Below are 18,536 nucleotides of genomic sequence, written 5' to 3' on the forward strand. Positions count from 1 at the left end.
AAAAAAATGGGGAACACTGTTCATGAATTTGTTTCCAAAATCAAAAATTTATATTTTTTTTTAACTTTTTTGGCAGCACAAAGTCAAGTGTTCCACTAAAATGTCACAAATTTCAGACATACGTAAAATTACTTCCGGGGGAAAATGTAGTTTTATTGCAAAAAAAAAAAAAAAATAAAACATATCAATGAATCAGCCAAAAATCATCTGGAAACTCCACCCAAAATGGTGAATATAAAAAAAAAAAAAAATAAAACAAAAACAAAAACTGGCAATCAGATAAAATGGACTTTAAAAAAAAAAAAAAAAAAAAAAACACACTGCAAATTAGAAGAATAAGGCACAAGTAAACAAAAAAACAACAAAAAAAAAAAAGGTACAAATGAGAATGTATTTATGAAAGCGTTGGAGGCTGGAAAAATAGAGGATTCAGAGTTCGAAGTTTGGTTTATGGACCCTACTGCCCACATAAAAAATTATATTAAAAAAAACAAACAAAACATTTTTTAGAAATTTCCCTATGTTTAATGTTAAAATGATAAACTTCTCTATACACTTGCCCTGAGAATCGGTCACTGCTCCCTCACTAGCATTGCCCTCTCATCCCTGTTCACACTCCTGTGTTATCAGAGGAAGGCATCAAAGATGAGCTTTGCAAGGCTTATAAGTCTCCTCACCTTGGCATGTCAGTCCTATGTTGTGACATGACTATGGCTGACACACACCTGTAGTGGCTTGTGATTGGCTAGTCCAGTCATGTGACCGCTCAGGTCATTCGTCATCCTGCTGATAACAGTACTGGATGATTTATGGGAAATTAGATTTACAATTTGATTTTTTTTTTTTTTTTTTGCATTTCTTGTCAATTTAATTTTACAAAATAATTCATTATTGCATTTATACCTTTGTTGTTTTTTTTATTTATTTTTTATTTAGAATGTATTTTATATAGCTAGTTTTTTTAATGTTCATCTTTGTGAGCAGTTTTGGAGCTTCCAAGTGTTCGTGGCTGATTTGTCAATATCAAAGTTCGTTTTTTTTTTTAGGTTGCAAAACTTGCCACAATTCATTGTCCAAGGATTTTACGCATGTCAGTTATTTTGTTACAAATTTATAGAAAAAAATAAAAAATAAAACACAACCCCCCCCCCACAAAAGTGCAAATGAGGTTAAAGAGAAAAACAAACTAGAACTCAATCTGCAAATGCAATTTTGAAGACAATAAGGAATAGCACAAGGAAAGAAAAATGACAACAAAAAAAAAAAAAAAATAATAATAATAATAATAATAAAACCCCAAAAACTAAAGTTATGAATTGGGCCCTAAAAACTAGGTAAAGACAGGTGCAAATGCATCAATGAATCGGGCTAAAAAAAAAAAAAAAAAAAAAAAAAAATTGATAAAATTAGGGTCTGCGCTTCTGATACTAATTTATAGCACAATTTGTAAAAAAAAAAAAAAGTGATAAAAAAGAAAATGATTTTGCACGGAATGTCATCACCGGTCATGGTGAGAGCGGATCATATATTATTTTGAAGCTCGGCGTCCAGGGGCGTAAAGATCAACTTCCTAATATAAAGTTATGATTGAGCGCCGCGCTGCTGCGGAATAGCTGGAATTCTAGAATTCTCCGGTGTCGCCCCCAGAATCTCACAACAGACGCACGCTGCTTTACGGGCCATGTAATCCCCGCAGTCATGGATCTTCATTATTACACAATGTCCTGCAGTCGAGGGAAGATTCACATGAGAACATTAAGAGGAGTTTATTAGTTTCTAGAGAGGCGTACAAATAAAATATATGGAAAAAAAAAAAAAAAAAAAAAGTACTAAAACAACGTAAATTAGTTATAAAGCAATTAGTGAACAAATCTAGAAATAAAAAAAAAGCTAGAAATATAATGTAATCAATAAACTAAATGTATTAAAAAAAAGGAAAAAGACAAAAACTGAAAATGTAAATATTGTCAAAATCTGGGGGAAGAGCGGACGACAAAAAGTTTGATAAAGTAATGATAAAAATAAACCTTAATCGTCTAATTAATGGGCTGATTTAATAAAACATTCATTGCACAAAAATAATAAAGTGGTTGTACTTAGAAAAGCTTCTGTGAATTAGAGACTAGGAGAAGCAAAAAAAGCAGAAAAAAAAATAAAATGGAAACTTTTCGTCAAGACTTTATCGCCGCTTGTCATTGGCCACGATAAGTTCGCGAAGATAATTATTTATAGAAAAAAAATAAATAAAGATAAAAATCCCACAAAAGTCTCCTGTGATTATAATAAAAGCCTTTATGGAGTTTGCAGTAAAAGCAAAAACTTTTTACTTTTTCTTTTAGGATCACCATGAGCTTGTAAAGTTTCCCCGCACGTGAAGAATAAATCACAAAAAAAAAAAAAGTCAGAAAAATATATGACGCTTGTCACAACAGAGCAATCGCCCCTGATTTATCAGGATCCACATCTTGCAGAAAGTCTGGAGATCGGAACGAACGTTCCCCCATAGTGTCACCATAGGAGGTCACGATCCACCCAGCAAAAGCCGAGATGAGGAATCTGCACACATGGAAGGGGAGAGCTCCCCTGGTGCCGATGTCTGGGGGATGGAGACAAACGCACTCTTACCCCCCACCCCCATTTTACCCTGTGAAGTTATCTGTTAGGCTGGAGTTACATGGAGGCTTTGGCCATGACAAGGGCAGGTCGCGCTCTATTGGTGTGACACGCCATGATCTCATATATTAGGCTGGAGGTACATGGTGGCTTTGGCCAAGACACGTTGACAGGTCGCGCTCTCTTGTTCTTGCCCCATGATCTCACATTAGGCTGGAGGTACATTGTGATTTTGGCCATGACACGTGGACGGGTTGCACTCGCTTGTTCGTCACCCTATGGTCTCATATAGTAAGCTGGAGGTATGTGGTGATTTTGGCCATGACACATGGACGGGTTGCACTCGCTTGTTCGTCACCCTATGGTCTCATATAGTAAGCTGGAGGTGCATGGTGATTTTGGCCATGACATGTGGATTGGCCACGCTCTCTTGTTCTTGCCCCATGATCTCACATTAGGCTGGAGGTACATTGTGATTTTGATCATGACATGTGGATTGGCCACGCTCTCTTGTTGTTGCCCCATGATCTCACATTAGAGTGGAGGTACATGGTGATTTTGGCCATGACACGTGGACGGGTTGCGCTCGCTTGTTCTTCACCCTATGGTCTCATATAGTAAGCTGGAGGTACATGGTGATTTTGGCCATGACACATGGACGGGTTGCGCTCTCTTGTTCTTCACCCTATGGTCTCATATAGTAAGCTGGAGGTACATTGTGATTTTGATCATGACATGTGGATTGGCCACGCTCTCTTGTTGTTGCCCCATGATCTCACATTAGAGTGGAGGTACATGGTGATTTTGGCCATGACACGTGGACGGGTTGCGCTCGCTTGTTCTTCACCCTATGGTCTCATATAGTAAGCTGGAGGTACATGGTGATTTTGGCCATGACACATGGACGGGTTGCGCTCTCTTGTTCTTCACCCTATGGTCTCATGTAGTAAGCTGGAGGTACATTGTGATTTTGATCATGACATGTGGATGGGCCACGCTCTCTTGTTCTTGCCCCATCATCTCACATTAGACTGGAGGTATGTGGTGATTTTGGCCATGACACGTGGACGGGTTGCGCTCTCTTGTTATTGCCCCATCATCTCACATTAGGCTGGAGGTACATTGTGATTTTGATCATGACACGTGGACGGGTTGCACTCGCTTGTTCGTCACCCTATGGTCTCATATAGTAAGCTGGAGGTACGTGGTGATTTTGGCCATGACACGTGGACGGGTCGTGCTCTCTTGTTATTGCCCCATCATCTCACATTAGGCTGGAGGTACATGGTGATTTTGGCCATGACACGTGGACGGGTTGCGCTCTCTTGTTATTGCCCCATCATCTCACATTAGACTGGAGGTACATGGTGATTTTGGCCATGACACGTGGACGGGTTGCACTCGCTTGTTCTTCACCCTATGGTCTCATATAGTAAGCTGGAGGTACATTGTGATTTTGATCATGACATGTGGATGGGCCACGCTCTCTTGTTATTGCCCCATCATCTCACATTAGACTGGAGGTACATGGAGACTTTGGCCATGACACATGGACGGGCTGCGCTCTCTTGTTCTTCACCCTATGGTCTCATGTAGTAAGCTGGAGGTACATTGTGATTTTGATCATGACATGTGGATTGGCCACGCTCTCTTGTTGTTGCCCCATGATCTCACATTAGAGTGGAGGTACATGGTGATTTTGGCCATGACACGTGGACGGGTTGCGCTCGCTTGTTCTTCACCCTATGGTCTCATATAGTAAGCTGGAGGTACATGGTGATTTTGGCCATGACACATGGACGGGTTGCGCTCTCTTGTTCTTCACCCTATGGTCTCATGTAGTAAGCTGGAGGTACATTGTGATTTTGATCATGACATGTGGATGGGCCACGCTCTCTTGTTCTTGCCCCATCATCTCACATTAGACTGGAGGTATGTGGTGATTTTGGCCATGACACGTGGACGGGTTGCGCTCTCTTGTTATTGCCCCATCATCTCACATTAGGCTGGAGGTACATTGTGATTTTGATCATGACACGTGGACGGGTTGCACTCGCTTGTTCGTCACCCTATGGTCTCATATAGTAAGCTGGAGGTACGTGGTGATTTTGGCCATGACACGTGGACGGGTCGTGCTCTCTTGTTATTGCCCCATCATCTCACATTAGGCTGGAGGTACATGGTGATTTTGGCCATGACACGTGGACGGGTCGTGCTCTCTTGTTATTGCCCCATCATCTCACATTAGGCTGGAGGTACATGGTGATTTTGGCCATGACACGTGGACGGGTTGCACTCGCTTGTTCTTCACCCTATGGTCTCATATAGTAAGCTGGAGGTACATTGTGATTTTGATCATGACACGTGGACGGGTTGCGCTCGCTTGTTCGTCACCCTATGGTCTCATAGTAAGCTGGAGGTACGTGGTGATTTTGGCCATGACACATGGACGGGTCGCACTCTCCTGTTCTTGTCCCATGATCTCACATTAGGCTGGAGGTACATGGAGACTTTGGCCATGACACATGGACGGGCTGCGCTCTCGGTGTGACACTCACTCGCCCCATGATCTCACACGAGGCTGGGTCACAGCAGAGTTATAAGGTTTAGACGGGTCGTGCGTGCACAGACCGATATGTTGAGGTGGATGGGGTCCGATCACAATCCCTGGGGGACCGTGATGAGCAAATCACAAATATGTGACTGGGTCAGACATTTAGCGCCTTCCTTGTCGTAGTTCTCTACAGGACACGATGTGGCCCCACTCATCTGCACAACATGGAGGCGTAGGGACAGCACCTAACGAAGATTAGGTGCGTGACCCGTGCCGTGGACAAAGTCACCAAATAAATAAGAACGTGGGGGCAACCAAGTTTCGCCCCATCCTTGAGTCTTCAGCCCTTGATGGAGTCTGAACATGGCAGCAATGAGAAGATGGATCAGCCATGATGTCTCTGGGGTGTGGTTGGGGGCGCGGGTCTTTTAAGTCCCCCCTTAGTGTCCACAGAGTAAGAAGTGACCCGATTGCTATAACATGGCGTCGCTATGTCTGACCACAGATGGGGGGATTACACGGAGCTCTCGTGCAGCGCTATGGAGCATGTGAGCGCTACATACGTGACGGACAGCAGATGAATACAACCAGACGGTCACATATCACAGCCCTGCTCCGCGGCTCCACGTCCCGGCTTTATGAGCCGTGAGCCTGGTGGGATTAGAGGCCGACATAAAACAGGTATGGCTGACCTCAGTGTAACACGGACCCTTATAAATCACTCACGTAACACACCTGGACCAACATGGAGCCCAATTATAGACGTGTAAACACTCCGAGCAGCGTTCTACTCAGATGGTTACGAGGGGAGCGGGGGCCGGGTTCTATGACTGCTCGTATTGTGCACTGGGGATGTCCGACCGATGGCCCCCGGGGCCGGATCTGCTGCGGTGGTGACCACGTGCCTACATGACACCAGGCATCTCCGTGCCCGTGGTCCAGGTCTGCACACGCTGAGCCGGGATGAATGTCCTTACTGTGTTTCGCCGTCATTGCTGATTTATAATTCCACTTGCAGGAGCTCGATCCATCACACCGGGGGGCTGCAGCAGATGTGTGGGTGGGTTTCCCTGAATTATAAGTAAATGCAACGACCACTTCTTAGACCCACCAGCAACAAAGATCTCCACGTGGGAGGTTTGTGCATGATGACCGACCTCCTGCGGTGCCTTACACCGCACACCACAAAAGACAATTCTCCTCCACTGCTGGCCACCTCTGGGGCTTCACAAAAGCAAAGAACAGAGGGGCCGAGAGGCAGAAACCCCCCGACCTCCAAATATAAGTCACATCACTGTGTGACGCCAAGGCTGGAGGAGAGCCAGGGTCCAGAAGATCACGAGCCTTAAAGGGATTGTCCACTAAGCACGACGTGTCATAAGGCCATCCAATGTTCACAGCATATAGTAATGTGCAGGCCACGTAACGAGACCAGTGCTAGTGCCCACAAATGTACGTAGGGGCAGTATTATAGTAGTTATATTCTTGTATATAGGGGCAGTATTATAGTAGTTATATTCTTGTACATAGGGACAGTATTATAGTAGTTATATTCTTGTATATAGGGGCAGTATTATAGTAGTTATATTCTTGTACATAGGGACAGTATTATAGTAGTTATATTCTTGTATATAGGAGCAGTATTATAGTAGTTATATTCTTGTACATAGGGACAGTATTATAGTAGTTATATTCTTGTATATAGGGGCAGTATTATAGTAGTTATATTCTTGTACATAGGAGCAGTATTATAGTAGTTATATTCTTGTATATAGGGGCAGTATTATAGTAGTTATATTCTTGTACATAGGGGCAGTATTATAGTAGTTATATTCTTGTACATAGGGGCAGTATTATAGTAGTTATATTCCTGTACATAGGGCAGTATTATAGTAGTTATATTCTTGTACATAGGGGCAGTATTATAGTAGTTATATTCCTGTACATAGGGGCTGTATTATAGTAGTTATATTCTTGTACATAGGAGCAGTATTATAGTAGCTATATTCTTGTATATAGGGGCAGTATTATAGTAGTTATATTCTTGTACATAGGGGCAGTATTATAGTAGTTATATTCCTGTACATAGGGGCTGTATTATAGTAGTTATATTCTTGTACATAGGAGCAGTATTATAGTAGCTATATTCTTGTATATAGGGGCAGTATTATAGTAGTTATATTCTTGTACATAGGGGCAGTATTATAGTAGTTATATTCCTGTACATAGGAGCAGTATTATAGTAGTTATATTCCTGTATATAGGGCAGTATTATAGTAGTTATATTCCTGTACATAGGGCAGTATTATAGTAGTTATATTCCTGTACATAGGGCAGTATTATAGTAGTTATATTCCTGTACATAGGAGCAGTATTATAGTAGTTATATTTTTGTACATAGGGGCAGTATTATATTAGTTATATTCTTGTACATAGGGCAGTATTATAGTAGTTATATTCTTGTACATAGGGCAGTATTATAGTAGTTATATTCCTGTACATAGGGCAGTATTATAGTATGTACTCCCGTCAGTCCGTACACCGCTGAATACTGACCATCAGGATTATTATGGGAAGTCTGTAACGCACAGTGATTGACATACCGTTAGAACTCTTATGATAAATGTTATTTCTAGGCGATTTAGGAGATTATAACCTCCTGTGAGAGTGGTGTTACCCAGTAAATTACTTAATTACTAACATCAACCATTTAAGGGCCAAGTCTATGTGGCGGCACTAACGCTGTGCAGGTGGCGCAGACCTCGGCCGCCGCTGTCCTCAGGCTTTACTTACATTGTTGTTACGGACGAGGTTTTCTGACTTTCTCATTTTCATGTATCTTAAGCGCCAAAACAGACACATGACAAACAGAACTTTCCCCCTCCCCAAGACACGGACAAAGCGGTTACCAGGAAACGTCTGTCACTTATCAGATCTTGTTTATGACGAGAGGTCGAGAGCCAAGAAAACGACAGAAACATGAGAAACATGTAGCAGCAGTGTGAGGAGACGTAGGGGCCGTGCGACGCGCCGGATCTCAGCTACGTGGAGATGTTATACATGCTACGCCTAATTCTTCAGAAAATGTAGAAAGTAAAATATTTATAGACGCTGGATACAAACTGTATAAATGTAAGAGGTCCTCATTTTATCAAGCAAAAAAGGAGGAAACAGATTTATTCTACTCTAAGTAAAGTCTTCTCACTCCTAAAAAGTTCCCCTCCACCACCAGTGTCCAGTCTCATCCCCTCCACCACCAGTGGCGGTTCCAGTCTCATCCCCCCTCCACCACCAGTGGCGGTTCCAGTCTCATCCCCCCTCCACCACCAGTGGCGGTTCCAGTCTCATCCCCCCCTCCACCACCAGTGGCGGTTCCAGTCTCATCCCCCCCTCCACCACCAGTGGCGGTTCCAGTCTCATCCCCCCTCCACCACCAGTGGCGGTTCCAGTCTCATCCCCCCTCCACCACCAGTGGCGGTTCCAGTCTCATCCCCCCTCCACCACCAGTGGCGGTTCCAGTCTCATCCCCCCCTCCACCACCAGTGGCGGTTCCAGTCTCATCCCCCCCTCCACCACCAGTGGCGGTTCCAGTCTCATCCCCCCTCCACCACCAGTGGCGGTTCCAGTCTCATCCCCCCTCCACCACCAGTGGCGGTTCCAGTCTCATCCCCCCCTCCACCACCAGTGGCGGTTCCAGTCTCATCCCCTCCACCACCAGTGGCGGATTCAGTCTCATCCCCTCCACCACCAGTGGCGGTTCCAGTCTCATCCCCCCTCCACCACCAGTGGCGGTTCCAGTCTCATCCCCCCTCCACCACCAGTGGCGGTTCCAGTCTCATCCCCTCCACCACCAGCGGCGGTTCCAGTCTCATCCCCTCCACCACCAGTGGCGGTTCCAGTCTCATCCCCTCCACCACCAGCGGCGGTTCCAGTCTCATCCCCTCCACCACCAGCATTCTTCCCCACCAGCAGCTCCAGCATCCTTCCCATCAAGAGCTCCAGTATCTTCCCCTTCATCAGGGTCTCCATTATCCTTCCCCCATCAGTCCCTTCATTATCAGCATCTATCCCTTCCCCGTCAGTGACTCCAGTATTGCCCCTTCGCCACCAGTGTCGCCAGTACCCTTCCCCACCAGTGGTTCCACTATCCTTCCCTACCAGTGTCTCCAGTATCCTCCCCCCCATCAGTATCTATCCTTCCCCACCAGTGTCTCCAGTATCCGTCCCTTCTCTATCCTCCCCCCATCGGTCCCTCCATTATCAGTATCCATCCTTTCCCCACCAGTGCTCCCACTATCCTTCCCTACCAGTGTCTCCACTATCCGTCCCCCATCAGTCCCTCCATCAGTATCCATCCTTTCCCCACCAGTGCTCCCACTATCCTTCCCCACCAGTGGTTCCACCATCCTTCCCTACCAGTGTCTCCAGTATCCTCTCCCCCATCAGTCCCTCCATTATCAGTATCTATCCTTCCCCACCAGTGTCTCCAGTATCCGTCCCTTCTCTATCCTCCCCCCATCAGTCCCTCCATTATCAGTATCTATCCTTCCCCACCAGTGTCTCCAGTATCCGTCCCTTCTCTATCCTCCCCCCATCAGTCCCTCCATTATCAGTATCTATCCTTCCCCACCAGTGTCTCCAGTATCCGTCCCTTCTCTATCCTCCCCCCATCAGTCCCTCCATTATCAGTATCTATCCTTCCCCACCAGTGTCTCCAGTATCCGTCCCCCATCAGTCCCTCCATCAGTATCCATCCTTTCCCCACCAGTGGTTCCACTATCCTTCCCCAGCAGTGTCTCCAGTATCCGTCCCTTCTCTATCCTCCCCCCATCGGTCCCTCCATTATCAGTATCTATCCTTCCCCACCAGTGTCTCCAGTATCCGTCCCCCATCAGTCCCTCCATCAGTATCCATCCTTTCCCCACCAGTGGTTCCACTATCCTTCCCCACCGGTGTCTCCAGTATCCGTCCCTTCTCTATCCTCCCCCCATCGGTCCCTCCATTATCAGTATCTATCCTTCCCTACCAGTGTCTCCAGTATCCGTCCCTTCTCTATCCTTCCCCCATCAGTCCCTCCATTATCAGTATCCATCCTTTCCCCACCAGTGCTCCCACTATCCTTCCCCACCAGTGGTTCCACCATCCTTCCCTACCAGTGTCTCCACTATCCGTCCCCCATCAGTCCCTCCATTATCAGTATCTATCCTTCCCTACCAGTGTCTCCAGTATCCTTCCCCCATCAGTCCCTCCATTATCAGTATCCATCCTTTCCCCACCGGTGGTTCCACTATCCTTCCCCACCGGTGTCTCCAGTATCCGTCCCTTCTCTATCCTCCCCCCATTATCAGTTTCCATCCTTTCCCCACCGGCGGTTCCTCTGGAATAACCCGCACTGGTTAACGGCGCAGCGCTGCACATCAGCAGCAATTAGCCGTCATGTGGAAAGGATGCATGGTTTGTGTAAATATTCATTTACCTCCCCATAGAGCTGCTCTTGGACAAGCGCACATCTATAATGTCCACATCTCCGCTCTCCCAGTGACACCACAATCAGTGTTAATAAACTTGAGGAAATCCAGCACCAAAACAAAAAAAAAACAAAAAAAAACAAAACGAAAAACAGATACAACAGTTCAAGACGGGAAACAAATGATTATTACTCCGTCCAAACACGAGAACAATTGTATCAAGAAGGAAATCGAGACGATACAATGTAATAAGCGTCACCAGCTAATGACACTGACTGGGCCGACATGCCAGAACCGCGCTGGCGGTCCGTTCTCTTATTTTCCTCTTTTACACTTTATGGCACAAGGTATTGAAGACATTTTTCTGCACAATCCTTTCTTCAGATAATGTAACGACACCATGCAGCCAGCAGAGCACAGGTTAAACTACCGCGTCCGGCTGATACATTCACAGAAGTGATCCCTCCCCGATGATTGACACATTGATAACTTCTCGATATAAAAGTGTGTGTTGTGTCCTCGTTATAGGAGTGAAGCCCGGAGGACGTGAGCGGGTCCACGATCCGGAGCCTTCCGCTAATGTTATGGAGATTTATGGCGGCGCTGACAGCGGCTCCGAAGAGACGGTAAACAATCGGCCCTGATCTACGAGACGTCACACTAACTGATTGTATCAGGGACCACGGTTACATTTATATATACGTCCCCGAGGTCAGGACAAGATACAATGTAACTTCATGGAGTTATGATGACGTCACACTGTAACTGATTGGATCAGGGACCACGGTTACATTTATATATACGTCCCCGAGGTCAGGACAAGATACAATGTAACTTCATGGAGTTATGATGACGTCACACTGTAACTGACTGTATCGGGGACCACGGTTACATTAATATATAAGTCCCCGAGGTCAGGACAAGATACAATGTAACTTCATGGAGTTATGATGACGCCACACTGTAACTGATTGGATCAGGGACCACGGTTACATTTATATATATGTCCCCGAGGTCAGGACAGAAGATACAATGTAACTTCATGGAGTTATGATGACGTCACACTGTAACTGATTGTATCGGGGACCACGGTTACATTTATACATACGTCCCCGAGGTCAGGACAAGATACAATGTAACTTCATGGAGTTATGATGACGTCACACTGTAACTGACTGTATCGGGGACCACGGTTACATTTATACATACGTCCCCGAGGTCAGGACAAGATACAATGTAACTTCATGGAGTTATGATGACGTCACATTGGAACTGATTGTATCGGGGACCACGGTTACATTTATACATACGTCCCCGAGGTCAGGACAAGATACAATGTAACTTCATGGAGTTATGATGACGTCACACTGTAACTGACTGTATCGGGGACCACGGTTACATTTATATATACGTCCCCGAGGTCAGGACAAGATACAATGTAACTTCATGGAGTTATGATGACGTCACACTGTAACTGATTGTATCGGGGACCACGGTTACATTTATATATACGTCCCCGAGGTCAGGACGGAAGATACAATGTAACTTCATGGAGTTATGATGACGTCACACTGTAACTGATTGTATCGGGGACCACGGTTACATTTATATATACGTCCCCGAGGTCAGGACAGAAGATACAATGTAACTTCATGGAGTTATGATGACGTCACATTGGAACTGACTGTATCGGGGACCACGGTTACATTTATATATACGTCCCCGAGGTCAGGACAAGATACAATGTAACTTCATGGAGTTATGATGACGTCACACAGTAACTGACTGTATCGGGGACCACGGTTACATTTATATATACGTCCCCGAGGTCAGGACAAGATACAATGTAACTTCATGGAGTTATGATGACGTCACACAGTAACTGACTGTATCGGGGACCACGGTTACATTTATATATATGTCCCCGAGGTCAGGACAGAAGATACAATGTAACTTCATGGAGTTATGATGACGTCACATTGGAACTGACTGTATCGGGGACCACGGTTACATTTATATATATGTCCCCGAGGTCAGGACAAGATACAATGTAACTTCATGGAGTTATGATGACGTCACACTGTAACTGATTGTATCAGGGACCATGGTTACATTATATATAAGTCCCCGAGGTCAGGACGGAAGATACAATGTAACTTCATGGAGTTATGATGACGTCACACTGTAACTGATTGTATCGGGGACCACGGTTACATTATATATACGTCCCCGAGGTCAGGACAAGATACAATGTAACTTCATGGAGTTATGATGACGTCACAGCCACAAGGCGACCACGGGTCTCAGAAGGGTTTTCGCCTCCCTTGGATCAAATGGACGGATGTCTTACAATCTGCGCTACTACACCAGTCACATCTGTGGACGACCAATCACAAGTCACGTTCAATGGGATCCCAGAAAGTCGCGGCAGGACCGACAGTTCAGTCCATTAACGCCACAATTACCGTCATGGCTGCTCGTTAGTGACCGGCGGTTACAAAGTCCAGTCTGGTGCCTGCACAGACGGGGACAAGAAGGGACCACACAGGGGGGGGGGGGGGGGGAACAGTACATGGACCGTACAGAGGGGAGACACGAAGGGACCGCACGGGGGTCACACTGTGGGGGGGGGGGCAGTGTGGGTCACACAGAGGGAGGAGGACAGCACATGGGTCGCACAGGGATAACTTGTTATACGATTCCCAATATCCAAGGATTTTCAGAGTTTGGAAACTTAAATAATACCCATTTCTCTTTAAAGATTTTTTTTTTTTTTTTTTTTTAAATAGAAATTTCCGAAATATTTTTTCTTCTCCTCCCAACATCCCGAGCTCGGAAGAATCCAGATGAAAAAAAGGGGCGAACGCTCCAAGAGCCAAAACCCATGTATAATATTGACTGATTATTTAACCCTTCACCGACAGCAGAGATTTTTATTTAAATAAAAACAAAAAAAAAAAAAAAGTGTAAAATGAGGTCGGTGGCGACGTAAATAAACAGCCGGCGCTTAACACCGATAAATGTTTCCCTGCGACCCGGGGAGAAGTCACACACAGGCGAGACGCACACAGCCCGGCTTTGAAGTGCGCTTTATAAGGGAGTGAATAGCAGCAGACCCCATTAAAGAGGAAAATCTGACAATTAGGAGGCTGCCAGCTCCCCGCCTGGTAACACTGAGCAGGCGACAGCAGAGGAAGCGGCACCCGGGGGGCAGGAGACCGGGAGAAGCCCAGAGATACGGGGTAACAAGGGGGAACAGTGTATCCAAATATCAGCACAGACTGTCACACAGGGGCTGCAGGCAAAGCACAGAGCAGAGGACCCCCCCGAGCACAGAGCAGAGGACCCCCCCGAGCACAGAGCAGAGGACCCCCCCGAGCACAGAGCAGAGGACCCCCCCCCCCGAGCACAGAGCAGAGGACCCCCCCCGAGCACAGAGCAGAGGACCCCCCCCGAGCACAGAGCAGAGGACCCCCCCCCCCCCGAGCACAGAGCAGAGGACCCCCCCCCGAGCACAGAGCAGAGGACCCCCCCCGAGCACAGAGCAGAGGACCAGAGGAAGGGCAGAGGACCCCCCCCCCCCGAGCACAGAGCAGAGGACCCCCCCGAGCACAGAGCAGAGGACCCCCCCCCGAGCACAGAGCAGAGGACCCCCCCGAGCACAGAGCAGAGGACCCCCCCCGAGCACAGAGCAGAGGACCCCCCCCCCGAGCACAGAGCAGAGGACCCCCCCGAGCACAGAGCAGAGGACCCCCCCGAGCACAGAGCAGAGGACCCCCCCGAGCACAGAGCAGAGGACCCCCCCGAGCACAGAGCAGAGGACCCCCCCCCGAGCACAGAGCAGAGGACCCCCCCCGAGCACAGAGCAGAGGACCCCCCCCGAGCACAGAGCAGAGGACCCCCCCCCGAGCACAGAGCAGAGGACCCCCCCCCCGAGCACAGAGCAGAGGACCCCCCCCGAGCACAGAGCAGAGGACCCCCCCCCGAGCACAGAGCAGAGGACCCCCCCGAGCACAGAGCAGAGGACCCCCCCCGAGCACAGAGCAGAGGACCCCCCCCGAGCACAGAGCAGAGGACCCCCCCCGAGCACAGAGCAGAGGACCCCCCCCCGAGCACAGAGCAGAGGACCCCCCCCCCCCCCGAGCACAGAGCAGAGGACCCCCCCCCCGAGCACAGAGCAGATGACCCCCGAGCACAGAGCAGAGGACCAGAGGAAGGGCAGCAGCAACATCCTGAACAGGAGAAGCCCAGAGATACAATGACAAGGAGGAACAGTATCCAAATATCAGCACAGAATGTCACAGGGGCTGCAGGCAAAGCACAGAGCAGAGGACCCCCCCGAGCACAAGGATCTGAGCAGAGGACCCCAAGCATAGAAGACCCCACAGACCAGGGGTACCAGAGCACAGAAGACCCCGAGTACTGAGGAGCAAGAGCACAGAGAACCCAAAACACGGAGGTCCCCGAGTACTGAGGACCCCCCATCACAGAGGACCAAGAGCACAGAACAGAGGTCCCAGAGCACAGAGGTCCCCGAGTACTGAGGACCCCCATCACAGAGCACAGAACAGAGGTCCCTGAGCACAGAGGTCCCCGAGTACTGAGGACCACCATCACAGAGCACCAAGAGCACAGAGGTCCCCAGTACTGAGGACCCCCATCACAGAGCACCAAGAGCACAGACCAGGGGTTCCAGAGCAGAGGTCCCCGAGTACTGAGGACCCCCATCACAGAGCACCAAGAGCACAGAGGTCCCCAGTACTGAGGACCCCCATCACAGAGGACCACGAGCACAGAACAGAGGTCCCAGAGCACCCCGAGTACTGAGGACCCCCATCACAGAGCACCAAGAGCACAGACCAGGGGTTCCAGAGCAGAGGTCCCCGAGTACTGAGGACCCCCATCACAGAGCACAGACCAGGGGTTCCAGAGCAGAGGACCCCGAGTACTGAGGACCCCCATCACAGAGCACCAAGAGCACAGACCAGGGGTTCCAGAGCAGAGGACCCCGAGTACTGAGGACCCCCATCACAGAGCACCAAGAGCACAGACCAGGGGTTCCAGAGCAGAGGTCCCCGAGTACTGAGGACCCCCATCACAGAGGACCAAGAGCACAGACCAGGGGTTCCAGAGCACAGAGGACCCCGAGTACTGAGGACCCCCATCACAGAGGACCAAGAGCACAGAGGTCCCCAGTACTGAGGACCCCCATCACAGAGGACCACGAGCACAGAACAGGGGTCCCTGAGCACAGAGGTCCCCGAGTACTGAGGACCCCCATCACAGAGGACCACGAGCACAGAACAGAGGTCCCAGAGCACCCCGAGTACTGAGGACCCCCATCACAGAGCACAGAACAGAGGTCCCTGAGCACAGAGGTCCCCGAGTACTGAGGACCACCATCACAGAGCACAGACCAGGGGTTCAAGAGCAGAGGTCCCCGAGTACTGAGGACCCCCATCACAGAGCACAGACCAGGGGTTCCAGAGCAGAGGTCCCCCAGTACTGAGGACCCCCATCACAGAGCACCAAGAGCACAGACCAGGGGTTCCAGAGCAGAGGTCCCCGAGTACTGAGGACCCCCATCACAGAGGACCACGAGCACAGAGGACCCCAGTACTGAGGACTCCCCATCACAGAGGACCAAGAGCACAGAGGACCCCGAGTACTGAGGACCCCCATCACAGAGCACAGAACAGAGGTCCCTGAGCACAGAGGTCCCCGAGTACTGAGGACCACCATCACAGAGCACCAAGAGCACAGACCAGGGGTTCAAGAGCAGAGGTCCCCGAGTACTGAGGACCCCCATCACAGAGCACAGACCAGGGGTTCCAGAGCAGAGGTCCCCGAGTACTGAGGACCCCCATCACAGAGCACCAAGAGCACAGACCAGGGGTTCCAGAGCAGAGGTCCCCGAGTACTGAGGACCCCCATCACAGAGGACCACGAGCACAGAGGTCCCCAGTACTGAGGACCCCCATCACAGAGGACCACGAGCACAGAGGTCCCCAGTACTGAGGACCCCCATCACAGAGGACCACGAGCACAGAACAGGGGTCCCTGAGCACAGAGGTCCCCGAGTACTGAGGACCCCCATCACAGAGGACCAAGAGCACAGAGGTCCCCAGTACTGAGGACCCCCATCACAGAGGACCACGAGCACAGAACAGGGGTCCCTGAGCACAGAGGTCCCCGAGTACTGAGGACCCCCCATCACAGAGGACCCCCCATCACAGAGGACCCCGAGTACTGAGGACCCCCATCACAGAGGACCACGAGCACAGAGGTCCCCGAGTACTGAGGACCCCCCAATCACAGAGGACCCCGAGCACAGAACAGGGGTCCCTGAGCACAGAGGTCCCCGAGTACTGAGGACCCCCCATCACAGAGGACCAAGAGCACAGAACAGGGGTCCCTGAGCACAGAGGTCCCCGAGTACTGAGGACCCCCATCACAGAGGACCCCCATCACAGAGCACCAAGAGCACAGAGGTCCCCAGTACTGAGGACCCCCATCACAGAGGACCCCGAGCACAGAACAGGGGTCCCTGAGCACAGAGGTCCCCGAGTACTGAGGACCCCCCATCACAGAGGACCAAGAGCACAGAGGTCCCCAGTACTGAGGACCCCCAGCCCAGCCCAGATAGGAGCCCCCCAGCAGCGCCCGGCGGGGGCTCTGCAGCCGCACAATGACACGGATCCTCTCCGCTGCGGCCACTCCCTTCCGAGTGTCCGGTCTCCGCTCCCCGTAGCCGCATCACTGCCCCCGGCGGGGATGGCGGCGCCCCCCATGCCCACCTCCCAGCATCCCCGGTGTCCTCCGCAGCCCGGGCTCCGGTACTCTCCGGCACTCACCGCTCCTCCGGCCCCGCTCCGCCACCATAGATCCCGGACGCCGCCACTGCACCGGCGACACACGGTTTAGGCTCTTTTAAACTCACACACAGAACCCATGTGACTGAGGAAGCCACTGACAGAGCGACTGCCGGGCAGCGGGGCTCTACCGGAGAGCGGCGGCGCCCCCTGGCGGAGGCCGCGGACACTGCGGGGAGGAGGGCGCCGCTCACTGCCCGAGCAGCAACCTGTTGGCCCGGAGCAGAGACCACCGGCCGCGATCGGTCCCGGTCCTGCCATATTCTCCATATTGTCACTGCTTGATATGAATTCCCTCAAGAGGTTCTGCAGCAGCTGGGCTGTGGTTCATACACATACGTTGCTTCTGCAACTGCAGAACCTCTTTTAGAAGAAGGAGGTTGGGGAGAACTAGTCAGAGACTGAAGGATTACATCACTGTTCCCCAAACTGCTGCTGGGACTTGTAGTCCTGAAGGAACCGCAGGATCGCAGTTTAGTGATTAATTTTTTTCCACATAAAGGTTTTTAGTCAAAAAGAGGTTCTGCAGCAGCAAGGGGAGGGACCTCATAGGTTCATGTAGCCAACTCCGCCCTCCTTCCCTTTCCTCTGTAAAATGAGGTTCTGCAGCAGCTAAGGAGCTGCAGGCATGAAGGAAGGGCTCCTGGCACTGAATGTGCCTAATAATACAGTGCCCACATAACGTCACATAGTGCCCAAATAATTCCGCCATACAGTGCCCAAATAATACCGTCACACGGAGCCCAAATAATACCACTATTCAGTGCCAAAATAACACCGCCACATAGTGCCCAAATAACACAGTTATACTGTGTGAAAATAATACTGTCACAGTGCCAAAATGATACAGTTATGCAGTGCCCATAAATACTGTCACATAGTGCTCAAATAATACAGTTACACAATACCCATATAATACCATCACTTAGAGCCCAAATAATACCTTCATATAGTACCCAAATAATAGTTATACAGTACCCAAATAATACCATCCCATAGTGCCCAAATAATACACTTATACAGTGCCCA

At 49.4% G+C, this 18,536-nt stretch overlaps 1 protein-coding gene across 3 annotated transcripts in view; it reads right to left on the bottom strand.

The window, feature by feature from the left end:
* CNTFR (ciliary neurotrophic factor receptor) overlaps positions 1-17,622 on the bottom strand; it is a 614,589-nt gene extending 596,967 nt beyond the window's left edge. For all 3 annotated transcript variants that reach the window (XM_069745854.1, XM_069745853.1, XM_069745852.1), the window contains exon 1: positions 17,490-17,622. The gene's annotated coding sequence lies outside the window, so the exon portion shown is untranslated. The remainder of the gene's footprint in view (positions 1-17,489) is intronic.
* Between the last annotated feature and the right edge of the window lie 914 nt (positions 17,623-18,536).

This window comes from Ranitomeya imitator, chromosome 1 (genome assembly GCF_032444005.1).
Source record: "Ranitomeya imitator isolate aRanImi1 chromosome 1, aRanImi1.pri, whole genome shotgun sequence".
NCBI lineage: Eukaryota > Metazoa > Chordata > Amphibia > Anura > Dendrobatidae > Ranitomeya > Ranitomeya imitator.